The sequence below is a fragment of the Microtus pennsylvanicus genome, chromosome 7, assembly GCF_037038515.1.
Source record: "Microtus pennsylvanicus isolate mMicPen1 chromosome 7, mMicPen1.hap1, whole genome shotgun sequence".
Classification (NCBI taxonomy): domain Eukaryota; kingdom Metazoa; phylum Chordata; class Mammalia; order Rodentia; family Cricetidae; genus Microtus; species Microtus pennsylvanicus.
Window position 1 is genome coordinate 113,801,260 of NC_134585.1, and position 23,385 is coordinate 113,824,644.

The 23,385-nt window shown below is 46.4% G+C and overlaps 1 protein-coding gene across 1 annotated transcript in view; it reads right to left on the reverse strand.

Annotated features, from left to right (window-relative positions):
- Vtcn1 (V-set domain containing T cell activation inhibitor 1) overlaps positions 1-23,385 on the reverse strand; it is a 66,637-nt gene that overhangs the window by 42,963 nt on the left and 289 nt on the right. The window lies entirely within an intron of this gene.

The following is a 23,385-nucleotide window of genomic DNA, read 5'->3' on the forward strand; positions in this document are numbered from 1 at the left end:
TTTTTCTAACCACTTTAACCAGATAAAGAGTACAGCTGCCACTCGGCAATTTGACTATCTTTTTTTTGGGGGGGGCAGGTAAAGTGTTTATTAACCCTTTGCTCCCAGCAGCGCCCTACAATCCAGCCCCCGCCTCCTTTCTCTTTTGCATGATTCCCCCCTCTAGGCGATTTCTGGGAGAAGCCAGTGGTTGCACCTCTGTGTACACACAGAAGTACCCTGTCTACTCCTCTAGATAGACAGGATCCCAGTGTTAAAGTGACTTGTTCCTACATTTGAATCTCCTCTAATCTCAGGGATTTTTCAGGAGCAAGAACTATATCTTTTTACTTTTGTGCAATAAGGTGTCAAATTTAAATTTTGAACAGAGTTCCAGCATACGATAGATGCTGCATGCCAAAGAGGCTCCGGCTCGTTACACAGAGCTTCGAAGGGAGTCTGCGACTCACTTCCATAATTCTCAGCTGCATCCCTCAGACAAAGGATATAAAAGGCTCAGAGTAGGGAGAGGAGATTAGTGAACATGTTTCTTTGGAGAATCTTTCTGTAGTTTTTTTTTCCCCTTCTTTCTCCCAAACATACAGACAAGTAGTTTAAAGAGCTTGCTGTGCGGTTCCCCATGAGGCGAGCTTGGGGGGAACCATGAATGAGGACCTAAATCATACTTTATAAAACAAATGTGATCCGGAACAAATGAGAGGAGAGACAGAGAGCAGAGACAGAGAGCAAAAAAAAGCTGGAGGGAACGGAGATCTCCACCTGTGAAGTCAATGCTGGCTTATGAAGCGAGCCACATAGGTTTTCCTGGCAGGCTGGGCATCTGAGAACTGCACAGCCCACTCACCAGTAGGGCACCTGGGAAAGGCAGCTGAGGAAGTGACTCATGCCGAGGTGGACGTTTGAGGAATCAGGGGCTAAGGTGACAGCAGAGCCCTGAAGAAGACACATTTTCCTAAGTGGTCCGACTCACCCAGCTATCTGAAGATGTGGCGTTGAGCTGACAGCCCACTACTGGGTCAGATGATGTCGGGGGGGGGGGGGGAGAGGGAGAGGGAAGGAGGGAGGGAGGGAGGTATGGAGGGAGGGAGGGGTAAAGAGAGAGAGAGAGCCACATTTATAGTCGGCTTTTGTGCTAAACTACAGCTCAGAGGCAGGCACTGGCCCAGCATATGTGTAGGCCCTGTGTTTCCTCTCTAGTACTTTCCACCCCATAGATGTTTTCTAGATGCACATAGATTATCCTATTGCAGCTACATGCACTCCAGATGTCTTGTGGCCCAGTTGTTGACACTGCATCAGTCGAGTGAGCATGAGGCACCAAGTGTGGCAGCCATGCCTATGACCCCAGGACTTTGAAAACTAAGGTAGAGTTACAAGTTCAAGGCCAGTCTGGGAGGCAGAAAGAGTTTCAGATCAGGCACTTACTTAACAAGACCTCATCTTAAAATCAGAGCATAAAGGATACATATCAACACAGCAGAAAACTTCATGTGAATCTAGTGAATGGCTAGGAAGTTACTAAAAGGCATTTCATGGACGGTGCACAGCAAATCTTCCTTTAAAGAATCCCTCTTTCTCAACCTCTATAACATTTTTCCTCCCTGAAGCCCCTCTCCCCCCAACTCTCTGAGACTCTTTCTGGTCTCCCCCCACCTTAGTATCCCCTCCTATTTTGTGTCCTATCCCTCACAGTCTATCTGGACTTCTTGGTGTGACTTTCTCCCTTGGGCTTGTCACTGTGATCTGGAGCATGGGGAGTCGGCAGGAAGAGGAGGCTGTGGGTTTCTGTTCTCTACTGCCACCCCAGACTTGGCTAAGGATGGCATCAGATGTTAGGAAGCCAATGGTCCCAGGCCCTGCAAGTCTTTTTCCACCTCATAGGAACTTTTATTCTTTGGTTGATAATAAAGAAACGAGAAGAGACAGCTGTCATTGGTTTTGTTCCCAACTGAGATATTTACTATGCTGTTTTATCTTATTAGCCACTGCTACCCAGGTGAATGGAGAATACCTTGCTAAGAGTGTGGTAGCATGATTAACTAGAGAACGGAGACTGAGGAACTGACATCAGCAAAGTGGGGGACTGGGAAGGTCCCCACATTCTCCAGCAGCAACACTAACACTAACTTAGTAGCCACTGTGGACAGTGATGCCTGTTGCGGAATATTTGTTTAACTATGCAGAGATGTGTTACATTTGTTTAATTATGTAAAGATGTGTTGCTGTTTTACCTTGCCTGCCTAAAGCACCTGATTGGTCTAATAAAAAGCTGAACAGCCAATGGAGAAGGAGAAGATAGAAGCAGAACTTCTGGACAGAGAGAGAGTAAGCAGGAGGAAAAATTTGGGCTCCAGGAAGAAAACAAAGGCAGGAAAGAAGGAGATGCAGAATGAAAGAAAGATAATATGCCCCGAGGCAAAACATAGATGAATAGAATCAGGTTAAATTAAGTTAAAAAGAGCTAGTGGGACAAGCCTAAGCTAAGGCCGAGCATTCATAATTAATAATGTGACCCCATGTCTTTGTTTGGGAGGTGGTTGATGGTCTAAAGAAAATGCAGGCTACAAATGCCTCTATAGGAATTTTGACCTAAGCAGGAGAACAAAAGGCTGTAACTCTCAGGGTGAGGCCTGGTACCACGACGATCCAGAAACACCCGCCTCTAACATGTGAAATGAACTTGAAAGAGGTTTACATCTTCATGTAAAACCTGAATGCCTACAATGCCTAGAAAACAACCCAGAGGAAAAATAACCCAGATGTTCTGGTGATGGTTATTAAACTTATGATGTTTAAAGCAAAAACTAAGGAAATGGGCCTACCTTGAACTAAAGAGATTGTCTGTGTCCTAAAGGAAGTGATCAATAAAATAAAGGGAAACCACACAGAAAGGAAGAAGTAATGCCCAAAACACAAAAGGAACTTACATAAGTCAGTAGCAAGCCCCAAATAACCTCCTTTGATTGGCAAAGAAGCCGAATGATAAACCAACAGGTGTATGGAAGGGTGCCCAATCACAAATCCTCAAAGAAGTACCCTACCCTATCTCCCGCCTCATGAGACAAGATCTATCTTTTTTTTTTTTTTGATTTTTCGAGACAGGGTTTCTCTGTACCTTTTGGTTCCTGTCCTGGAACTAGCTCTTGTAGACCAGGCTGGCCTCGAACTCACAGAGATCCGCCTGCCTCTGCCTCCCGAGTGCTGGGATTAAAGGCGTGCGCCACCACCGCCCGGCGACAAGATCTATCTTGTAGCATATGCTGACCTTGACCTCGGATTCTCTTGCCTCAGCTTCCTGAATACTGGAACTATAGATGAGAGCTATCATAACTGGCTGAAATACAAATCTAGACCTCAGTGAGCTAGTTCCTCCACTTCTTAGGAAAACCTTTACCAGACAGACAAGGGGTAAGAAACACTAATGAGGGGATGGAGAAAATGGGACCCCTGTCCGTTGTTGATGACGACGTGCATTGACTACTACAGCCATTGTGGGAAACTTCATGGACAGTCCCCCCAAAATCACCAATGCAATGCCCTGATGATCCAGCAACCACACATCTGAGCATGAGTCCAAAGGAAATGACAGTATCTTGAGAAGACGCCTGTATACCCATACCCACTGAGATGCTGTCTGGAAGATCTCCCGCCCAGAAATAATCTGAGTGCCATCAGTAGTTAGATGCATGAAGACCTTGGGGCACGAATACAGCATGGAGTATTCTCCAACCTTAAGAAGAAGGAAAGTCTACCATGTGTAACAACAAGAAGGAACCTGGAGGACATTATCCTAGGTGAAATAATATAGACACAGGAAGACAAGTAATATGAGCTCAGCTATGTGTGCAATCTTAGAAGCAGAGAGGTTGTGGGGACCACCAGTGGCTGGTGGTAGAGGAATGGGGAATTGATCACAGGGTATCAGCTTTTACATACGAAATGGATGAGTCTAGGGACCTAATACTCAGGTACAGGTAATGACATCAGACATACAAAACCTGATGAGAGACCGTGTTTTCATCACACACACACACACACACACACACACCATACAGATACACACTTGTGCACACAGACATAGGTACACATATTCACATGTCATCTATACAGACCTACACACATACAAAAATGTTAATTGGAGTGGAAAGACATACTCGTTAACTCTACACAATGTCACTTCCATTGAGTGAATATCAAATATTCATGCATCTTAAATACAGGCTCTGTCCTCATCAGTTACACCTCAACAGAGCTATCCTGCAGAGGGAAGATGGGAAGAAGGCTCAGAAGCAAGCAGGAAAATCTCTAATGCTGTACAATGTGAGAGCATCAGATGTAAAATGTGTTTCAGTTTTCAAAAACATTGCTCTCCCTATCCTACAGGCCTCCCCCCTAAGTTACTCCAGGTTCGACATCTCAGACTGGATTGGAGGTGTCACCTCTCAAGCTCAGTCTTCCCCAGGGCCGCTAGGACAGATTGCCAGGTCAATGGTTTGCACTCAAAAGAATGTTCACAGCAAGAGCCCGTACCCAAGCAAATGCGTGCTATAAATTACACGGAAGTTATCCCCGCCTTTAAGTGAGCCCACGTGTTCTCCCCAGCAGCATGCATGTGCTCTTGCCAGCTGCCCCAGGCAGCAATTAGACATCAGCCTTGTCGCAGAGCCCAGGTGTGCAGCACCAGGCACTCTGGGATTCCTGATAAGCAGAACACTTCATAGTGTGACGCCTTCAGGGAGTCATGAAAACCACCAGCCTGCAATTCTGTTCGGTGCAAGTGTTTCTGCCTCGAGGGTAGACAACCATGAAGCTAGCTGATAGGCCACATGTTTTAAATGTAGGTCTCACGCTCTCTGCCTTGAGAAAGGAGAGCTTTTCTTCAGACAAAGGGTTTCTTGGGGTGAGTGAAGCCTGAGGGTGCTGCCCAAGGGAGGCTTGCTTAGCTAGGTGTGACGGCACAGGGGAAAAGAATAAGTGACATTTATTGGTATCGGGTAATAATGTGTTTGCTATATCTGTGAAAGTGGAATGTTTCTCTCATCCATTCACTGGTAAATACAAAAGAGCACAGCCAGTTTTAGGGGAACTCTCAGAGGAATATTCTTTTGGATCTTCAAAAGCAGCCAGGTCTTGCCAGCTTCGACGAGTAAAGCACCCTCATTACTCTCCACCGACTGTAGAGTTTCCCCCTTAAGCACCTTACATAAAGGCTGCAGAACGAGGCCTCTGGGGTTTGGACTCCAAGGGGCTGCTGGGAAGTAGCTTCTGCCATCCTGAGAGTCATCTGACAAAGTCCAAGTACTTGGGTTCTTCGCAAACACCCTGAACACTCACAATAAAACCACACTGTTTTTCTGAATAAGAAAAGAAGACAGGTTTTGGAGGCTGGAAGGCCCAGATTCTGCTGTATTCCCTTTTGTGTCTGCTGTGTTAAGCACTGAGCTTGGATAATGTGAAATTTCTGGTGTCTGGGAGAAAGTGGTCAGGAAAGAAACCGTGGGCTGAACAGTCCTGCCGTGACTCTAGACAGCATCTTCTCTTTGCTCATGAGCAAATTAGTCTAAAAATAATTTGATTTCATGTTGTCTAATCACCATTCCTATTGTCCTCTTTTGCTTTCTCCTGTCACTTTAAGTCTTAACTCATTCAGATGAAAAATGAAAATTTTACCTTGTTGAGTTTACCTGGCTTATGGTGACCTCTCTGACTGATCAGACCTGACTTGTGGTGACCTCTCTGCCTGATCACACTATGGTTGGGGTGACCTCTCTGACTGATCAGACCTGACTTGTGGTGACCTCTCTGCCTGATCACACTATGGTTGGGGTGACCTCTCTGACTGATCAGACCTGACTTGTGGTGACCTCTCTGCCTGATCACACTATGGTTGGGGTGACCTCTCTGACTGATCAGACCTGACTTGTGGTGACCTCTCTGCCTGATCACACTATGGTTGGGGTGACCTCTCTGCCTGATCACACTATGGTTGGGGTGACCTCTCTGACTGATCAGACCTGACTTGTGGTGACCTCTCTGCCTGATCACACTATGGTTGGGGTGACCTCTCTGACTGATCAGATCTGACTTGTGGTGACCTCTCTGCCTGATCACACTATGGTTGGGGTGACCTCTCTGACTGATCAGACCTGACTTGTGGTGACCTCTCTGCCTGATCACACTATGGTTGGGGTGACCTCTCTGACTGATCAGACCTGACTTGTGGTGACCTCTCTGCCTGATCACACTATGGTTGGGGTGACCTCTCTGACTGATCAGACCTGACTTGTGGTGACCTCTCTGCCTGATCACACTATGGTTGGGGTGACCTCTCTGACTAATCACACCAGGCTTGGGGTGACCTCTCTGCTGCTTCTGGAACACACATACACACACACAGACACACACACTGATTTCCTCTTTTTCCCTCCAGTCCTTCCTCCACCTCATAGGCTTTCTCTTTGCCTAGATGTTCTCCCCCCTTCTCTTTCCTTTACAACCCACACTCAAATTACAAGTTAGCACCTCTAACTGGCACTGACCATGCTCTGCCACCATCATAACCAACAAGGCTCTGAGGCATTCTGAGAGCAGCCTGTGGTGGCAATTAGCATAGAATAGTGATTGGGTATTTGTTTGTCTCTTTTTCCTACTCTGTTTCTAAATATTGAGGCCTTATTTTTTAGACATGATCACTTCCCTAGGATCTGTGGTGCCGGATACAATAATAAACGTTCAATGAATGTTAAATAGCTAATATATGTAAAACTCCTAGAAGCTGCCCAATAAACATTTGTTAAATCAGTAATGTATGTGGTGCTCTGAGCAGAACACCAACAGCAAGGAGGAACTTAACATTACAGGTTGTGATTGTGCGGTGGTGGGACGTCAAAAGGCCACACCAAGAGGTCACTTGAACAATTGACAACAAGATTCAAACACATCATGCTGCATCTCTGATATGCCTGAAAACCGAATCTGTGGCAAACAGTGGGCATTTGAGAAACTGCCATTGTCCAGACTTCTGTTATTTTAAAGTCCAAGGTATAGGGGTCTTGGTACCTTTTCTAAGTTCTCTTTCCTCCAAAGGACAACTTGTAGGTATGCCTTGTCATGCAAGAGAGCTACATGTAGCCGTCAGTACTAATACATGGTCATCTTTTGCACTTCCCAGGGCTACCCCCACATCCCTCATTCACCATCCTACATGCCTCTTCCTCAAGTTACTTGGAGTTTGACATCTCTCTTACATAGGATGTAGGCCATCAGTCTCAATCTCGTGCTCCCATGAAGCTGTCAGAACGGAATCCAGGGTCAGTGGTTTGCACTCTGCAGAGCTCTCACAGGGGAAGCCTGCACACAGCGAGGGCCACTCACTGTCTTTCTGACAGATGAAATATGAAGCCTGGAGACACAGACCGGCAGGTCACTCTTGGGAAGGGATGTCCAAAGAGAAACAGTAGTGTCTGTGTCTCCTCCCCATTGCGCTCAGAGCACTTCCTGCACAGCGCTAAGATGATTTGACCTCTACGTTTAGAGGTCAAATGGGATGTGAGGCTCTGCACTATGACATGGGACATGGCCTGGTCAAGATTCACCTGTTTGTTTTCCTGAGGGAGCCCAAGTTAAAGGCTTCATTTCTACTTCATGAGAACTCAAAAAGGCTTGCTTCTTTGTTAAATTTTAAAATGCTATTTTATTTTGTTTGTGTGCATGTCTGTACACACGCGTACACACACACATAGGTAGTGGTCAGAAGACAACCACGTGGGGTCCTGGCCCTTGAACTTAGGTCATCAGGCTTGGCAGCGTGTGCCTTTATCCACTTGAGCCAAAGCACTGATCCCAGAAAGGGTTTTTTTTTTCCTAGTGACTAAGTGTTTATAGTAGTGTCCCTGAAAGTCAGAGAATGTCTGTCATAGGCACACCCTCTCTGGGGAGTGACACCTTCTGTAAGGACCTTATTTCATGTCATTTAACTCCACCAAGCTATAGTCAACTACTGTTATTAAATTAATTCTGCGTTCGCATAGGGGTAACACCCACCTTCCATCTGCTTCCCCAGAGTGCCACTGTTATTCCTAAATGTAGCTGACAAACACTCAAAATGCTCAGGTACTGTAGAGTGTGGGCCAAGCCGATGAGCAGTAGTAGGCAGCGTGAGAACCAGACAGCAATGGTGAAGGCTCTCGGGAAAGAATTCCAGACAGTGAGGTAGCAAAATGACGGTGGAAGGGAAGAAAAGAAGGAAGGTAGTATCTCTAGTCCTGGCTTAGTCCTGGCCAACCGCTGTCACTGTACTCTGAAGCTACCCCTGCCCAACACTTCCATTCTGCATGCTGGACATTTGGCTCCAGGAGCCGTCCAAACCCAATCCCGCGTGCTGGCTGTGTGTGTCTTCAGGGTCCACACAAGCAGCCGTGGTCAGTCCTGAGTGCCCTCCCCGCATCTGGACTGAGTAATCCGACTTGAGGGTTCAGGCGAATCAGATGAACACCCATACACTAGAGTGATAACCACTTCCTGTAAAGCGGAACTAATTAGCAATTATAATAACAAGAGAGCAGTCACAATAACACCCCCTGTTTATGCAGTAAATCATTTGAGGTGAGCCACCGATGCCACCTGAGGATTCCCCTTCTGCTTTAATGAGGGACGAAAGACCCAAGTTCATCCTAAACAACAAACAGGGCTAAGCCACAAAGACTTCCTAGGAAAGGGGAAGTTTGAAAAGATACGAAATGCGTGGGGATTCCTGGGAAGGAAACAGCAACCTCCGTGGTCTCCCCAACCCCTGCTCAGCCACTGCAGCGACATCATAAGATGTCGGTCCAGGCCCTTGATTCTGCCCTGGGATCTCCACCGTGATAAGCTTTTTATTTTTCTAATGATTGTTAGGTTGAAGACTCTCTGGCGGGCCCCTTTCTCTCTCCCAGAAATCAAGCCACACACCTCTACAGATGTTTCCAGAGAGTTGCTAAGCCACGGGTGCCGTGACCTTGCAGCTCTCACGGAACTGCTGCAAGCAAAGCCTTCCTACCGCCATCTTGCTCAGCTCCAAGATGGCCTGGTGTTAGAGCTAGGTTTTTGTTGTTTCTGAGACAGGGTCTCTCTATGCAATCCTGGCTGTCCTGGAGCTCACTATAGAAACCAGGATGGCCTGGAGCTCATGGAGATGTTTCCAAGTTCTGGGATTTAAGGTTTGTATCACCATGCCCAGCCACAGCTAGACTTTTACCGGTCCCTTCCTAACTTCCAGGATGTATATGGGGTCACATGGTATGGAACTTCCCCCTCTGAAAGCAACCCTTTTGGTTCCCTAGAAATGAAAGGTCCGACTCTCCCTCTCAGGGAGTGGCTCAAAGCTCTCTGTCCTTTAATCTGAGGGAAACCGAGGCCATCGAAAGCATTTTCTCTTAAGCCCCCGCCATGTTACTTGTGATGGCTATGTCCGCTAATGAAGCTCTTCCTGAGACCTGAAGACCAGCGTTCCCACTCCAGGCCAGGATGCTCTAACTCTGCCAATAAAACTCATACGTGGGGTAATATATCTCAACTTTCCTTCTACACCTACAAGGCCTGCATGTATAACAATGGTTACTATTATTTCCTAGGCCGTGGTAACTTGAAGGTGTCCTGATGGATACTAATTAGTATAATTTTAAAGGACTGCATTTTCATACCGTTAGTCTCATCACAGTAGTCTCTCTACCTCTGTGGAGCTCTGATATTCGTAATGAATGCCAGAGAGGCATCTGTGCTGGGTTCAGTCCGCTGAGTTTATGGCTGACCTGGTTAAAAACAATTGAGCAGCGAGGTCTGGAGGCAAGCACCTGTAATTCTAGCACCTGAGAGGCTGGTGCAGGAAGAATTGCACCTGAGAGGCTGGTGCAGGAAGAATTGCAAGTTCAAGGGTGGATTAAGCTTTGCAGCAAGGCCTTGTTGCAAACAAACAAAACAACCACAGACATTCAAACAAAAGCCCCTAGCCCTTGGCAACTTCACATGGCCAATCCTAATGTCATTCCGTGCTTCCATACTGACTTGACTACAGAAATCTTCCAGGAGGAAGGTTAGAAGTCACCTTGGGAAGTACTGTCTTAGTGTCTACGTACAAACACTACTGAGTAGCCAAGTCATGTGTGCCACATGATGCTCACATTCAACTAGACAGTGGGCTGAGTAGAATTGAAATGTTTTTAAAAAGCAGGAGGGGGAATCCCACCAGGCCTTGAGACTGAGTTTCCAGGAAGAACGGTGTCATTATGGTTTGGATCTAAGCGTCCTCCGCAGGGCTGTGTGTTTGAACCTGTGGTCCACAGTTGGTTTTCTGTTCGGGGAGGCTGTGAGGTCTGACTGGTGGCTCACTGGGGAAGGCCATCAAAGTTCTCTTCTTTTCCTTTAAAGTGTGACTATGCTACACTCTAAGTTCCCACCGCCATGGACCAAAGTGTGGCAGCCATCATGCCTTCCATGGCGTGATGGAAACTGAGTCAAAATACATGTCTTCTTCAAGCTGCTTCCATCAAGGGTTTTTTTGTCCGAGTGATGGCAAAAGTAACTAATATGAGTGGCCAGATATGGTATTTTCTAACCGGGGAGGAGGGCAAAGACATATTACCATATAGGGTTACAACTGCTGCAGCCTTAAACAAAAATTCTTTAATTGTACAACTGCTTTCAAATTTAGTTTTAATAACAAATGCATCCAATAGGAAAAGCCGAGTATAAAAGGGTTCCTCATTATTAACAACTATTTAAATTATTTATAGTTGGCTTTAAAAGCAAAGAAACCAAAAGGAAAATAGTCCCAGTGATTAATCCGCAGATGACTTTGTTTTTTATTATTATTTTCAACATTTCCTTAAATGTTATAATTGTATTTCACAGTGAAACAAAACCAGACATTACATGGGATAGTAAAATGGGGGTGCTATGAAGCAGGAAATGGGAAAAACCGGGTACCCTTTAAATGGGGAGAATGGAGGAGGTTAATACAAAGGGAGAGAGGAAAGATAAATAACACTAAGGACAGTTTTTAAAGCCATAGAGAAACATATTATTTTTATAAGCTTACTTAAACACCCACACATAGGAGTTATACACATGAGGTGAGACTACTCCAACAGACATAGACTAACAAGAACCCTGTGCTAGGCCTGGGAAACCTCCCTTTGATACCTGGTCATGAGAGTCCATGGGACTCCAAAAAAGTATAGTCAGTTTCCATGCCCTTGATGCCTTCCAGAAAAGGATGTGGGATCCTGTTGCTGGAGACACCACACCTTTTGGACACAGGACTTGGAGGAACCATGCTGGAGCTGACCCAGAAGCCCCTCCCCAAGGACTAGCTCTCCTAGCCTCGGAAGGTGCAAGGCAGGCTGCCAAGGGAGAAAAGTAATCAGTAGTCCTACCTGGGGTAAAGTCTGTGAACTGCAGCCATGACCCACCCAGCAAGATATCTCCAATGGTGCAATCATGACATCGTTAACTTGGGGCTAGTCAGCAGCTCTCTGAATGGACCTAAGGCCCCCTCAATAGGAAGGAACTCATGCGGGATTGCTATAAATCTAACCAATCACCAATAGCTAAAAAAGCCATAGATCCTAGGGAAGGACCTATTACTTCCATTTCCCAAAGCCATTAGATATAATGTTTAGCTGTATTCTAGATACTTATCCTTAAATGCACAGATACATGTAGCTGACACTCATCAAAGAAACTTTTTTTCCTTTCTTTTTTCTTTTTTTTAGCAGGTGGAGACCTCTTCAGAGATCCACAACTGGTCAAAATGCAGAGGATACATTGTTCATTTTGTGTTTCGGCCCATAGGGGACTATCCTCTGGGACAATCTCAATGCCTCTGTTCCCATCTTTCCAGTTGGGAGAAAAACATCAAAGAGAAGACGGCCAGGCATGACCATGCTAAGACCTCCCAGCCTCCTCACTAATCTGGGCAGAGTTGAAGACCTGTGATATTAATTTGCCAACTTCATTGGGTTAAGAACACCAATGGCATTAATAAAGTACCCTTTGGAAGTATTAATGAGTTTCTAGAGAGGATTAACTGAACCAGGTAAGATCAGCTTTTAATGTTTACGGCATCGTCCCATGATTTGGGTCTTAGACTGAATTACAAAGGAGAAAGTTGGGTGAGTACCAGCGCTCTTCTCTCTCTCCTCACTGGTGTCCTGAGATATGAGCGAGCCCCAGCATGTGTTCCTGCAGTCACGGGGCCATCTAGCATGTGCTTTCCTGACCGTGTTGTCTAACCTAAACAACCACTCATAGCTAAGGAAGTGATTGAATCTAGAGATGAGCCGGTCATTTCCATCTCTCTAAATCATTCATTATAATTTCTAATTGCAGTCTAAACACCTATCCTTAGACCCACAGAAAAGTGCAGCCCTTCCTACAGTGGACTCTGTTGCCCCAAATCGTGAGCCAAAATTAACCCTTCCTCCCTCAAGTATCAGCTCCCAAAGATGAGAAAAGTCACTAGGAAGAGACCTAAAGGTAAAGGGCCACCCTTGAGCGGCACCCACCTCTCCTCACCCAGAAGAAGTCCACCCACATGGGTTCCGAAACCTACAGGCATTCCCAGCACACAATGATCTATGTGTGTACATTTAAGGTATGCGTGCCCATGTTCATGCGTGTGCACATGCTTGTGTAGGAGTGTGTTCACACGTTCATGCAAGGTTGAAGTCAGTGTTGGGTGTCTTCCTCCACTGTCGCTCACCTGGCCCTTGGAGGCAGAGCCTTTCCGAACCTGGAGCTCACAGCTTGGGGAAGACTAGCTGCAGGGGTCCTCCCATCTCCACCTCCTCCGTGCTAGGGTTCCAGGTATGCAGAGCCTCACTTGGGTGGGTGCTGGGTATCAGATCAGGTCCTTGTTCTGACACAGTGAAACTTTTCTGTCTGAGTTACCTTCCTCAACTGCCAAGAGCTCTTTTCTAAAGCCTCTAAGTCTTTTCTTTGATATAGCCACGCTCTTTACATATGATGATTAGCTGTCTCAGCAAGGCCTTAAACACTGAATCTTAATGCTTCAAAATACTGTACACTCACAGGAGAAGTGACAGCAGAAAGCTTAGTCACAGGAATGCACTGTCACAACTAGGACTCAGAATAGCTCTGCGGGTTCATTTGGCACCTGGCTGGCATCCATAAAGCTGTTGCCATGGAAAGTGTTCTTCTTATTCTTACTTAGGACACTTCCTCAGCCTTTGTAAGATGCTGGTGGAGGATGACCTGGTCACCCTGTACAGGAGTTCCTCTGCCCATGCTATCGGGCAAAGCCTGGCCTGCGGAACAGCTCGGCAGGGCTATTCAGAGAGGCTTAGCTAACAGAAGACAACCCTTTCCCCTCAGGCCTCAGTGGGGAATTATAGAGGCCTGATTTCCCTCTTTCCACCCTGTCTCACTCTCAGATACAACCTAGGTCACAAGCTCTGGGACAGCAAGCCCATCTCCCCTGATCCTTGTACACTGTCCTTGTGAGGGGGCTAACTTAGCACCAGACAGAGCTCCTCTGCAGGTGAGCCCCACAGCCCTGGCCCCATGGTGATGGTGTCTGTAGTAGTTGGGGGGCGGGGGTGGCGCTTGGCTGCCTTTTTCTTTCTACAAGTTTACATTAAAGATATTAGATGAAGTCACCTGGTCTAAAGCCAATAGAAGGACAGCAAGACTTTCCCTTTGATAGTGGCTTCTCTTTAACTGAAAAGACAGTCACCAAGACATGCCCTGTCTTCAAAGAAAAGAAGGGAGGAATGGGGAAATAGGTTCTTTGAACAAGTAGAAGCTAAAACCAAAAACCAGCTTCCGGCTTGGAGCAATTCCTCAGCCAACTCTCCCACCACAGGGTTTTCCATGAGGACCTGTCTGGAAATGTCCCAGACTTTAAAGGAGTTTGACTAAGGTTGTTCTGGGATCTACAGCATGCTCCTTTCTACACTACATAGTGCTTGATTTTAAAAAAATTATTATTATTTGAGACAGGGTTCAGGCTGTCATTAAACTCATGGTCGATCCCTGCTTTGGCCTCTCGAATACTGTGATTGCAGACACGAGCCACCATGCCTATCCCTGCTTGCTGTTTATCTGACTCCCCCCCCCCCCGCACACACTTTACTTTATGTAGGGTGTGCCAGTCATTACAAAGAGTGACGGTCCCTGTGCTGTTCCATTCTGCTCCTGGAGCCTGGAGCCTTTTGGCAAAGGAACGGATCCATCGTCAAACACAGGGCAGAATGACATACTGGATCCTTGAGCCCGAGGCAAGTTTCCTGGCTACAGAATGTTGACTGCTATCTCAGGTGCAGAGAAGCGGAGGCCAGCTCCAAGAGCTGGGGCCCATGTCAAGGTGAAGAAGGAAGGGGCCAGAAAGAAGGAGGCTGTGCTGTCATGGAAACCAAAGAAGGAGTGTTTTCAGGAGGACATCGGGCATCTGTATTGAGAGCTGTCATAAAGGCAAGTAAGAGAAGAAGAGAGGTGCAAGCCCTAGACACAACAACGTGAGGTGACGGGAACACTGACAGATGTAATATCTCGGTCCAGTGGGGATGAGTAATCCAACTGGGGGCATCACAACTGAACAGGTAGCTGGCAGTGAGGGTTTGGGAAGTGCTTTATCAAGCTCAGTTTGTGTAATTCTCACACGATCCTGTAGTGTTGGCTCAAAGATGGCACCCAGAGCAAAAGCCCAGGCACAAAGAAGAAGCCCACCCAAAGCCACATAGAAAGAACTAGTGTACCCAGGAATGGACAAGCAGGCTAGCTCTGCATTGTGTTCAGAACCCCCAAGACACCATCAGTTCAATCCCTGTAGACCAGCCTTGCAGTAAGTTTGCTAAGGAGGGAAAGAGCAAGATGAGGTGGGAAGCCAGAGCCGTTAGGAGGCTGTTTTTGTCTTTAAGATGGAAAATCCTGATGCCCAGTCTGTGTGCCAATTGGGGAATAGAAAAGTACAGGGAAGATGGATGGCGACAGCTAGAGGAAGTGTGCATGAGCTGGGAGATGGGACAGACAGGGAGCCTGTGGAAATGATCTTGGATAGCGCTGGGCAAATCTGCACCCAGATGTCCGGTCTGAGGGCAGAGAAAGGGCGTCCATGAATGTGGCAGCTGGAAACGAAGAGGAAAAGGAGTACCTGTCGGCTCATATCCCTTTCCTCAGTGAAGGATGACGTCAGACAGTTAGCTGAGACCAAGGCGATGGGAAGGCAGGGTTTGGTCAGAGGACCGAAGAGAGACAAGGGATGAGACGTGAGGAGCGACCATTCTGGGAGCAGGAGAGAGAAGAAAGCCCAGCAAGGAACCAGGATGGCTAGAGAACAGACGCCATTTGATGCCCCAGATCTTACTGACACTCTTCCTCAAGTCTTCTTTCCCATTGTTCCACGAAATGTTTCATTTCAAATCTACATAGAAAGAAAGGAAACTTTTCTCCTCTACTGCCGTGCTGGGACTACGGAAACGCGCTGGAAACGGCACCGTGGTAAATCCTGAAGGATGCTAGGCTCAGGATCTCAAAGGGTCAATATGAAGGCAAACAGAACACCTGCTTCTTACCTGTGGAAAGCCAAGCCTTTCATTTTTATCAAGACCCACCCATTGCTATTTTAAACACTTGTTAAAGAGGAATGTGGCAAAACTGATCTCAGTGAAGTTTATGTCCATCTGGATTGAACCTCTGCCCTTTGGCTGGGCCATCCCAGGCTTGAGCGGATCTGCTTCACATGGCTCTGTGAGGCACCCAGAGAGACTATTGAGTGTGCATCACTGGGCCCACTCCAGTTCGGAAGACCTGGAGGGGACTGAGAACATGCTCTTGCAACAGCTCCCGGATGCTGCTGCTGCGGGTCACGCTGGGATATTGGGGTGACCGTGGCAAGGTGTATGGTTTCAAGTCTACCCAGTTCAACATCTCTAGGGGCAGAGAGTTCTCATAGAGAAAAGACTAAAAAGAAGATATCTCTGATCCAGTGAAACCTAGTACATTCTAGACAAAGTCTAGGTTCTTCTCAGAATGATCCTGATCCTCCCTCCATCCAAGTCACTGTTTTCTTCAACAAACATAGGGAAGGAACAATTCAGGGAAGAGCAGGGACCCACTGAGTGACAATTCTACAAGATGTAGTTTGTCCTTTATCAGTTCAGGGAGCTCTCACATCAACCCTAAAGGCCAGGAAACTACTGACACCCAATTTACTGATGAGGAATAATGACAAAGACTTCGAATGGCTTGCTTAGGTCACACAGCAAGGAAATAGAGAGATGGACAGGTCAGACTAACTCCACTATTTTTCCATTTTTTTTAAATATATCAGGGTAAACACAAATGAAGCTTTGGATGCTCAGATCCGAAGATCCCTGATGCTTGAGTAAAACAGTCTTCTTAGGGCAGCACAGCTTTTTATCTAAGATTAGTGTTACAAGACTTTGAAATGTCCTTTTCTGTGACTCTTTAATTGCATGGCCTTGGAGAAGTTACACGGTTTATTTTAGTTGTCTGAAGGGTACACAGATGCAAAGTCCCAGCTCTGTGAGTGTGTGCTATGTGTTTTTTTTGTTTGTTTTTGTTTTTGTTTTTACTGTGCTTACCGTCTGTGGTAGTTTGTATTGGCCCTATAATCTCATAGGGAGTGACACTATTTGGAGCTGTGGCTCTGCTGGAGTGGGTGTGGCCTTGCTGGAGGAAGTACGTCATTGTGGGGCAGGATTTGAGGTTGCCTATGCTCAAAATGCTGCCAGTGTCTCAGATCACTTCCTGTTGCCTGCAAGATGTATGGCTCTCAGTTGCTTCTCCATTATTATCGCCATGTCTCACCATGGTGATAAGAGACTGAATCTCTGAACTCTAAGTGAGCCACTCCAATTAAATGTTTTTCTTTATAAGAATTCCCGTGGGGCTGGAGAGATGGCTCAGAGGTTAAGAGCACTGACTGTTCTTCCAGAGGTTCTGAGTTCAATTCCTAGCAACCACATGGTGGCTCACAACCATCTGTAATGAGATCTGGTGCCCTCTTCTGGCCTACAGGGATATGTGCAGGAAGAACCCTGTATACCTAATTAATAAATAAATCTTTAAAAAAAAAAAAGAATTCCCGTGGTCATGATGTCTCTTCACAGCAATAGAAACCCTGACTAAGACACAATCTGTAGAGCAACTACTGGAACAGTGGAGAGTCTGATTCTGGTCTTCAGTCTAGCTCCCTGTCAGCCAGCCAGGGAGACTTCTACCATGGCAGTCACCAGTCACTGAGGAAGGGAGTTATTGCCAGCATTGAACTGGGTTCTGATTTAGTGGCAGGAGATGAAGCGAGTTGGTCAGAAGGAGAACTATCTTTATAACTCAGTAGAGAGCATGAGTCAGGAACATGTGGGCTCCCAGCATGTGCTGTCAGGCAATAATCGTGCCTCAGTCTCTGCAGCTCTGAAATGGAGATCATTAGGCATGTGAGGCAATTGAGCCAGTGACCAGCATTGAATGTTTGGTCCTTGGCCCATACTCTAACTGTGTTCTGGTGGGTGTTTCTTTTATTGTGGGATCCTGTGTAAGAAAGCTGTGACCTTACTGTCAACTTTGGATAGGACAGAGTACAAGATGTTCCTCCCACAAGGCAGCCTTCTTTTTGAAAGGTTACATAAACTATGATAAGTATAAACACTTAAAAACAAGGACATTAAAAAAAAATGCCTTGACACGTCTACATTACCTCTGTGGAAAAGACAAAGGCCCAGGAAAAATATTCTTGGTTCTTTTCACATGACCAAAGATAATAAGACATATAAAACCAGGTATAGTCCCTCACTGTACTTGTCTTTGCTTAAGCTAACTGTAAATGTCACCTCATGTTTTGTTTGCTTTCATAATAAAAATAATTGGCAGACTCAAGCTCAAACACCTCGAGTTCCCTGCTTATCCCATAGATCACATCTTTGGAATATCCTTCGTGCCTTGGAGACTCAGCTTCCCTGGTTGCAGGGTGGATGTCTGTCATCAACCCTGTGTCATCAGAAGGTGTAGATGCTGAGCTGAGCACACAGTAGGACTTCCCAAAGCCTACACCGAAGCCCCTTGCCTCAGTGTCTGGACAATGATATTTATCAAATCTCATTCTCAGATCCCCAGGTTTAGAGAATGACAGTCTCATAGTCACAGACAGGAATGAAAAGGGAACCAATTTTACTTTTGTGATTTTTCCCTCAGAAAAAAAAAAAAACCTTATGTGGCTAGAGTGTTGTTAAAATAGATTGTCTTGCGGAGTGAAGAGATGGTTCAGTGGATAAGTGCACTATCTATGAAAACAAGAGGACCCGAGTTCAAACCTCCAGCACCCACGTACAAATGAGGCATTGCCAGGTGTGCCCATAGTCCAAGAATTGGGGGACAGAGACAGGCAGATATCTCAGGAGCTCGCTGACCAGCCTGCCTGTCAAGAAAAAAATGAGCCTTGGGCTTAGTAGGAGACTGTTCTAATTTGCCGTCTATTTAACCAAAAGCAACATGACAGAGGGCAGTGGTACTGCATACTACAGCTTACAGTCTGCCTTAAAGGGAGGTCAGGGCAGGAACCCGGAAGCAGAACTGAAACAGAATCATAGGGGAACATTGCTTAGTGGCTTGCTCTTCATGGTTTTCTCAGTTTGCTTTCTCACAAATGGTCAGCCCAGGATCCAGTTCAGGAGTGGCACCATCCATAGTGGTCTGGGAGCTTCCACATAATTATTATCCAAGAAAATGTCCCATAGAATTTCTTAGAGGCAATCCCGTGACTGTAGTATGTCTCAAGCTGGCAAACAGGTACCCCACTTCTAATCATTGATAACTAGTTATATCATTTCTTAGCCTTTTAGTTAAGATCAAATGTATAAACTAAGGTCAAAAGTAATAGAGGGAAACACCCATTGTTCTTTGGTCTCTGCATGTCATGTTGTGTGCATGTGCACACACAGACAGACACACACACACACACAAGCTTGGCTCTTTAAAAGTCCTCAATGCCATCACTATAAGATCTGTTTCAAGGACAGAAAAGCCAATGGCCATAGAGTTGAAGGTAGGTTTTTATGGCTAGCCAGTCACATAATAGATATTACAGAGGAACTTGCGTGAAATGAATATAGTAACGATTGATATCTGTAGAACACTAGGATGTGTTGGGTATATACTTATTGTATGTCATTCATACAACTCGAGCAGTTATTTACCGTCATCAACCCTGTGTTACAGGTAGGGGAACTGATACTTATAGAGGGTAAACATTCACAACTGTGCAGGCTATCAGCCCAGGGCAGTCTACAGCCCGAGCCCAGATATGTCGACAGTGATAACTGTTCCCCTCTCCCTGACAAAAATGATCATGTCAGATCTTTAATGAAGAAAGTAGAATCACCAGGAACATGCATTCATAAGCACGTCTGGCTGGGAACATAACAGAGGCAGTTAAGGTACCTAGAAAAAGCCAAAAGGGACTTACTTCAAAGCTGAAGTGGCACACGATCTGGCTGCTGAAGAAAGTGGGAGTCCCCGCAGTAGACAGAGGTGAGGACGAGCTTGTGTTCAGATGATACACAAGAAAGTATTCATGGGAGCCTACGACCCTGCAGCCTTCGGTTTAATTGGCTCCAAGAGACCAAAGTTGGACTCATCTTTTATTGTCTCTGTGGGGCTTGAAGAGTTAACCTCATCAAGGCTGGCTCTCTCACTGGAAAAGCTTGTATAGTGCTGCCGAGATTTTGACTGGTTGTCTAGACGAATTCGTGGGGGAAATGGAAGGCCAGGACTCAGAGCCAAGCTCTATGAGTCTCCTTTGCTCAAGTTTCTATCATCTACTTTAGCCACCTTCATGGGACAAAGAGACATTATCCTTCTGTCCAGTAATCTCCTTCTTTGGGTGTCTTCATCAGTCCTATGATCGTCTATAATTTCAGAGAGAGGGATTTCATGGAGCCCCAGGCTTTGGTGGTCTGTGGAAATCTACTTCATTGGTATTTGTAATTTCTCGGTTCTGATCTCTCTACCTCTCTGGACATCCAATCTTTCTCCCCATCTCTTCTCCACCTACCCCTAAAAGTCAGTGTTCTTCACCCCTGAGTCCCTGGCTGTAATGTGGAAGGGTCATCTGTCTATGCGTTACTTTCATTGGTTAATAAAGAAACTGCTTGGTCTGATAGGTCAGAACATAGGTGGGTGGAGTAGACAGAACAGAATGCTCGGAAGAAGGGAAGTTGGTCAGATGCCATGGAGCCAGCCACCAGGTCAGACATACTGAATCTTTCCCGGTAAGCCACCACCTCATGGTGCTACACAGATTATTAGAAATGGGTTAATCAAGATGTGAGAATTAGCCAGTAAGAGGCTAGAACTAATGGGCCAAGCAGTGTTTAAAAGAATACAATTTGTGTGTTGTTATTTCGGGTGTAAAGCTAGCTGTGTGGGACAAAAAGCAGGCCTGCTCGCCTCATCACTACATGGCTGCTTTGTCCTCCTATGGGCTTTCCTTAGGAGACAGCCTCATGGAACCATTCCCTGCTGGAGAGCTGGTGACATTTAATCCCTACCCATGCCCCCTCCTAGTTTCTTCCCCGTGCTTTCTGTTCTTCTGAACATCAACAAGATCTGATGGGTCCAGGGGACTCTCAAGCTCAATATGCACCACACTCAAGGAACTCCTCTTCACATCCCTCTCTCCCATCTCACCCTTCCCCATCCAGGGCCAGGGAACTCATTCCAGGATCGGTCCTTCCCCTCCTCCTCTGCTCTGCTGCACCACCTGCCTCATGCTTCATGAATCTAGTTCCCCTCCCAAGGTCTCTACTACCATTCTCTCTCCCTTGTCCTTCTCATTCTGACAGCAACTGCCTCCCATCTGTTCTCATTGCCTCCAGACTCCTGCCTACCTAAGGAAAAAATTCCGATCCCTCTGCTTGAGAATCTTTGAGGGCCGGTCATCACCAATAACCAATCCTGAGCTCCCAGCCTGCTAAATAAGACCTCGTGTGACCTGGCGTCACCTCCCTGTCCCATTTCTCAGCACATCTCAGCGTTCACCTTGGGATGGTGTGACAAAGTAGCAACCAGCCCTCTGTGCTGCCGCGAGCTTTACTTTGTCCTGTTCCTTCCACATAGAGTGTCTTTCTCGCTCTATTTAACTTGGTCCCTACAAACTCACTTTTAAGAAGGAGCCCAGACATCTGGCTCAGGAAACCTTCCCCAAGGCATTGGGCAAGGAAGGGCTCCTGCTGGCATCTGAGCCTATCATCCCATAACATAGGAACATCTTTGGGGATCTTACGATTATTAGACTATACCCTCATCAGCATTGATTGTCTTTGTCTCATTGTCTAAAGCAAGACTCTGTAGAAAAGAGATACCTGATATATTGATCCACTAGACCATAACACCTTCAGAGATAGGAATCTAAATTCTCTACCCTTAAACTTCAAGCAGCACTTGACAAAGTTTCATGAATAATGCTGGTGTCATGGACAGCCATGATGGAAGTAGAGTCTGGAACACACAGTTCTTCATGGACTAGGGCATTTTACCACCGGGGAGTATACATTCTCAGAGGTTTGAAGGGATTTAACTCTCTATTAAGGGAGCAATCTGCCAGGTCTGAAAAAAAAATGGCAGGCCCTCCCATGAGCATTGCCATGGGACTATTATTAATGAGAGGAACTATTATGAATAAAGGGGACTATGACAAAGGGAAGGGATTGTTGGCACTGAGGGGAACACTGGGTCTCTGCAAGCAAGTTTGTTTGTTTGGTATTTTTTGTATCTAGAGGAAAGTTCTTGACCCCACTTTCCACTGAGATGTTCAGTGTCCCCTCCCAGGCTGTCACCCTCAAGGTTTGTCTCTGTTTTTACAAATGCAACATTTAAATGATGAACAAGGCAACAAGAGGAGCCTCTGTTGACCCTCCTGGGTCTCTAAACCTTAGAGGGTGGAGGACTCATAGTTTGAACACCCACCTCTGGCTGATCCACCAGCAAAACCCGCCAGACTGGTTGTAGTGTATTATTAGAAAGCCCACACGTTGGTCCTTGGAACAACAGGGACACTTGTTTCATGGTTCCCATCCTGGGGACCTAAACTTGGGTGATGGGGGAGGAGGGCAACGGGGGGAGCAGGAGTAGGCATCTCATAGGCTTTTCCGTGTGAGTGGGTTTAAACAGCCCCACCCTTTATCCTTATAGCTCCAGGGCCGTGAACAAATGCCAGATTTTTCTGAGGTGACAATGAACCTTCACAAGGGGTGTGGAGATTCCAGGTGCACACTGCAGTGAGTGTAAGGCAGGAGGAGAGGGGCTCACAAAATGCTAGCCCCCGCCACAGGCACTTACTTCCTGAGGATATTCACACAGGCTGGGATGTCTGGATGGAGATGGCTGCCATCTCTTGCTTCTCTAGGGCGCTGGCCCAGCACAGTGAGGAAGGGGTGCAGCCTAGACCCCCTCTGCTGATCCTGTGGAGCCCCATCCCCCTGCCCCGTCTTGCCAAACATGAGTGAGGGAGAGTTCTGATTCAGGGAAAAGAATTTTCTAGGCTGCCTATGGGAAGCAATGTTCACTTGGTTGTTTTTTTTTTTATAGACTTTTCATTGTTAATTGCTTTTCTTTCTACCTCACCTTTCTCTCTCTCTCTCTCTCTCTCTCTCTCTCTCTCTCTCTCTCATCTTCCTTCTTTCCTTCCTTCTTTCTTAAAAACAACTGGAAAAGACGCATAGAAGTCGGAAGACTGGTCCTTCAAACAAGCCCTAGAATCAGAGTGCTTGTCTTCCTAACAACTGCTGAGCTGGGACTGACACTAAACCACTACCGACTTCAGGAGAACAAAAGCTTCCATTTTCCATCTCTTTTCAATGAGAAAGGTAAATGATGTCCTGGGGGGAAGGGAACTGGAATATACCTGAGGAGCAAAAGACGGCAGGTGAGCTTGTTTCTCTTTACTGTATTTTGTTCTCATTTCTAGGGTTTAGGCAACAATAAATACCAGGGTCTCCTCTCCAGGTTCTCCTGGGAAAACCAGGGGCCCCATCTTCCAGCCAGGTCTCTGGTAGGGGTGTTGATGGGAGTTTCTGGGTAGTACAGAGAAATCATATCCACGGAAGAGTGGAAGCACATTTGCCTGCTTCCTCCTGAGGGATGCAGAGAGGGTGTCCTGTGTTAAAGCCACCACCAGTCCCTGCCCTCCATCCTCTCTAGACAGCTCCACACCACTGGGTTTCAGTGTGTCTGAACATCTCAGTGAAGTCCCCAGCGTGGTACACATAGTTTTCAGCCCACAGCTGCCCTAGCACAATGATACAAGCTTCCACGATAAACCACCAACCAGAACCTTCGCTGAGTCTGAGCAGGTGCCTGAGAGACTGTATG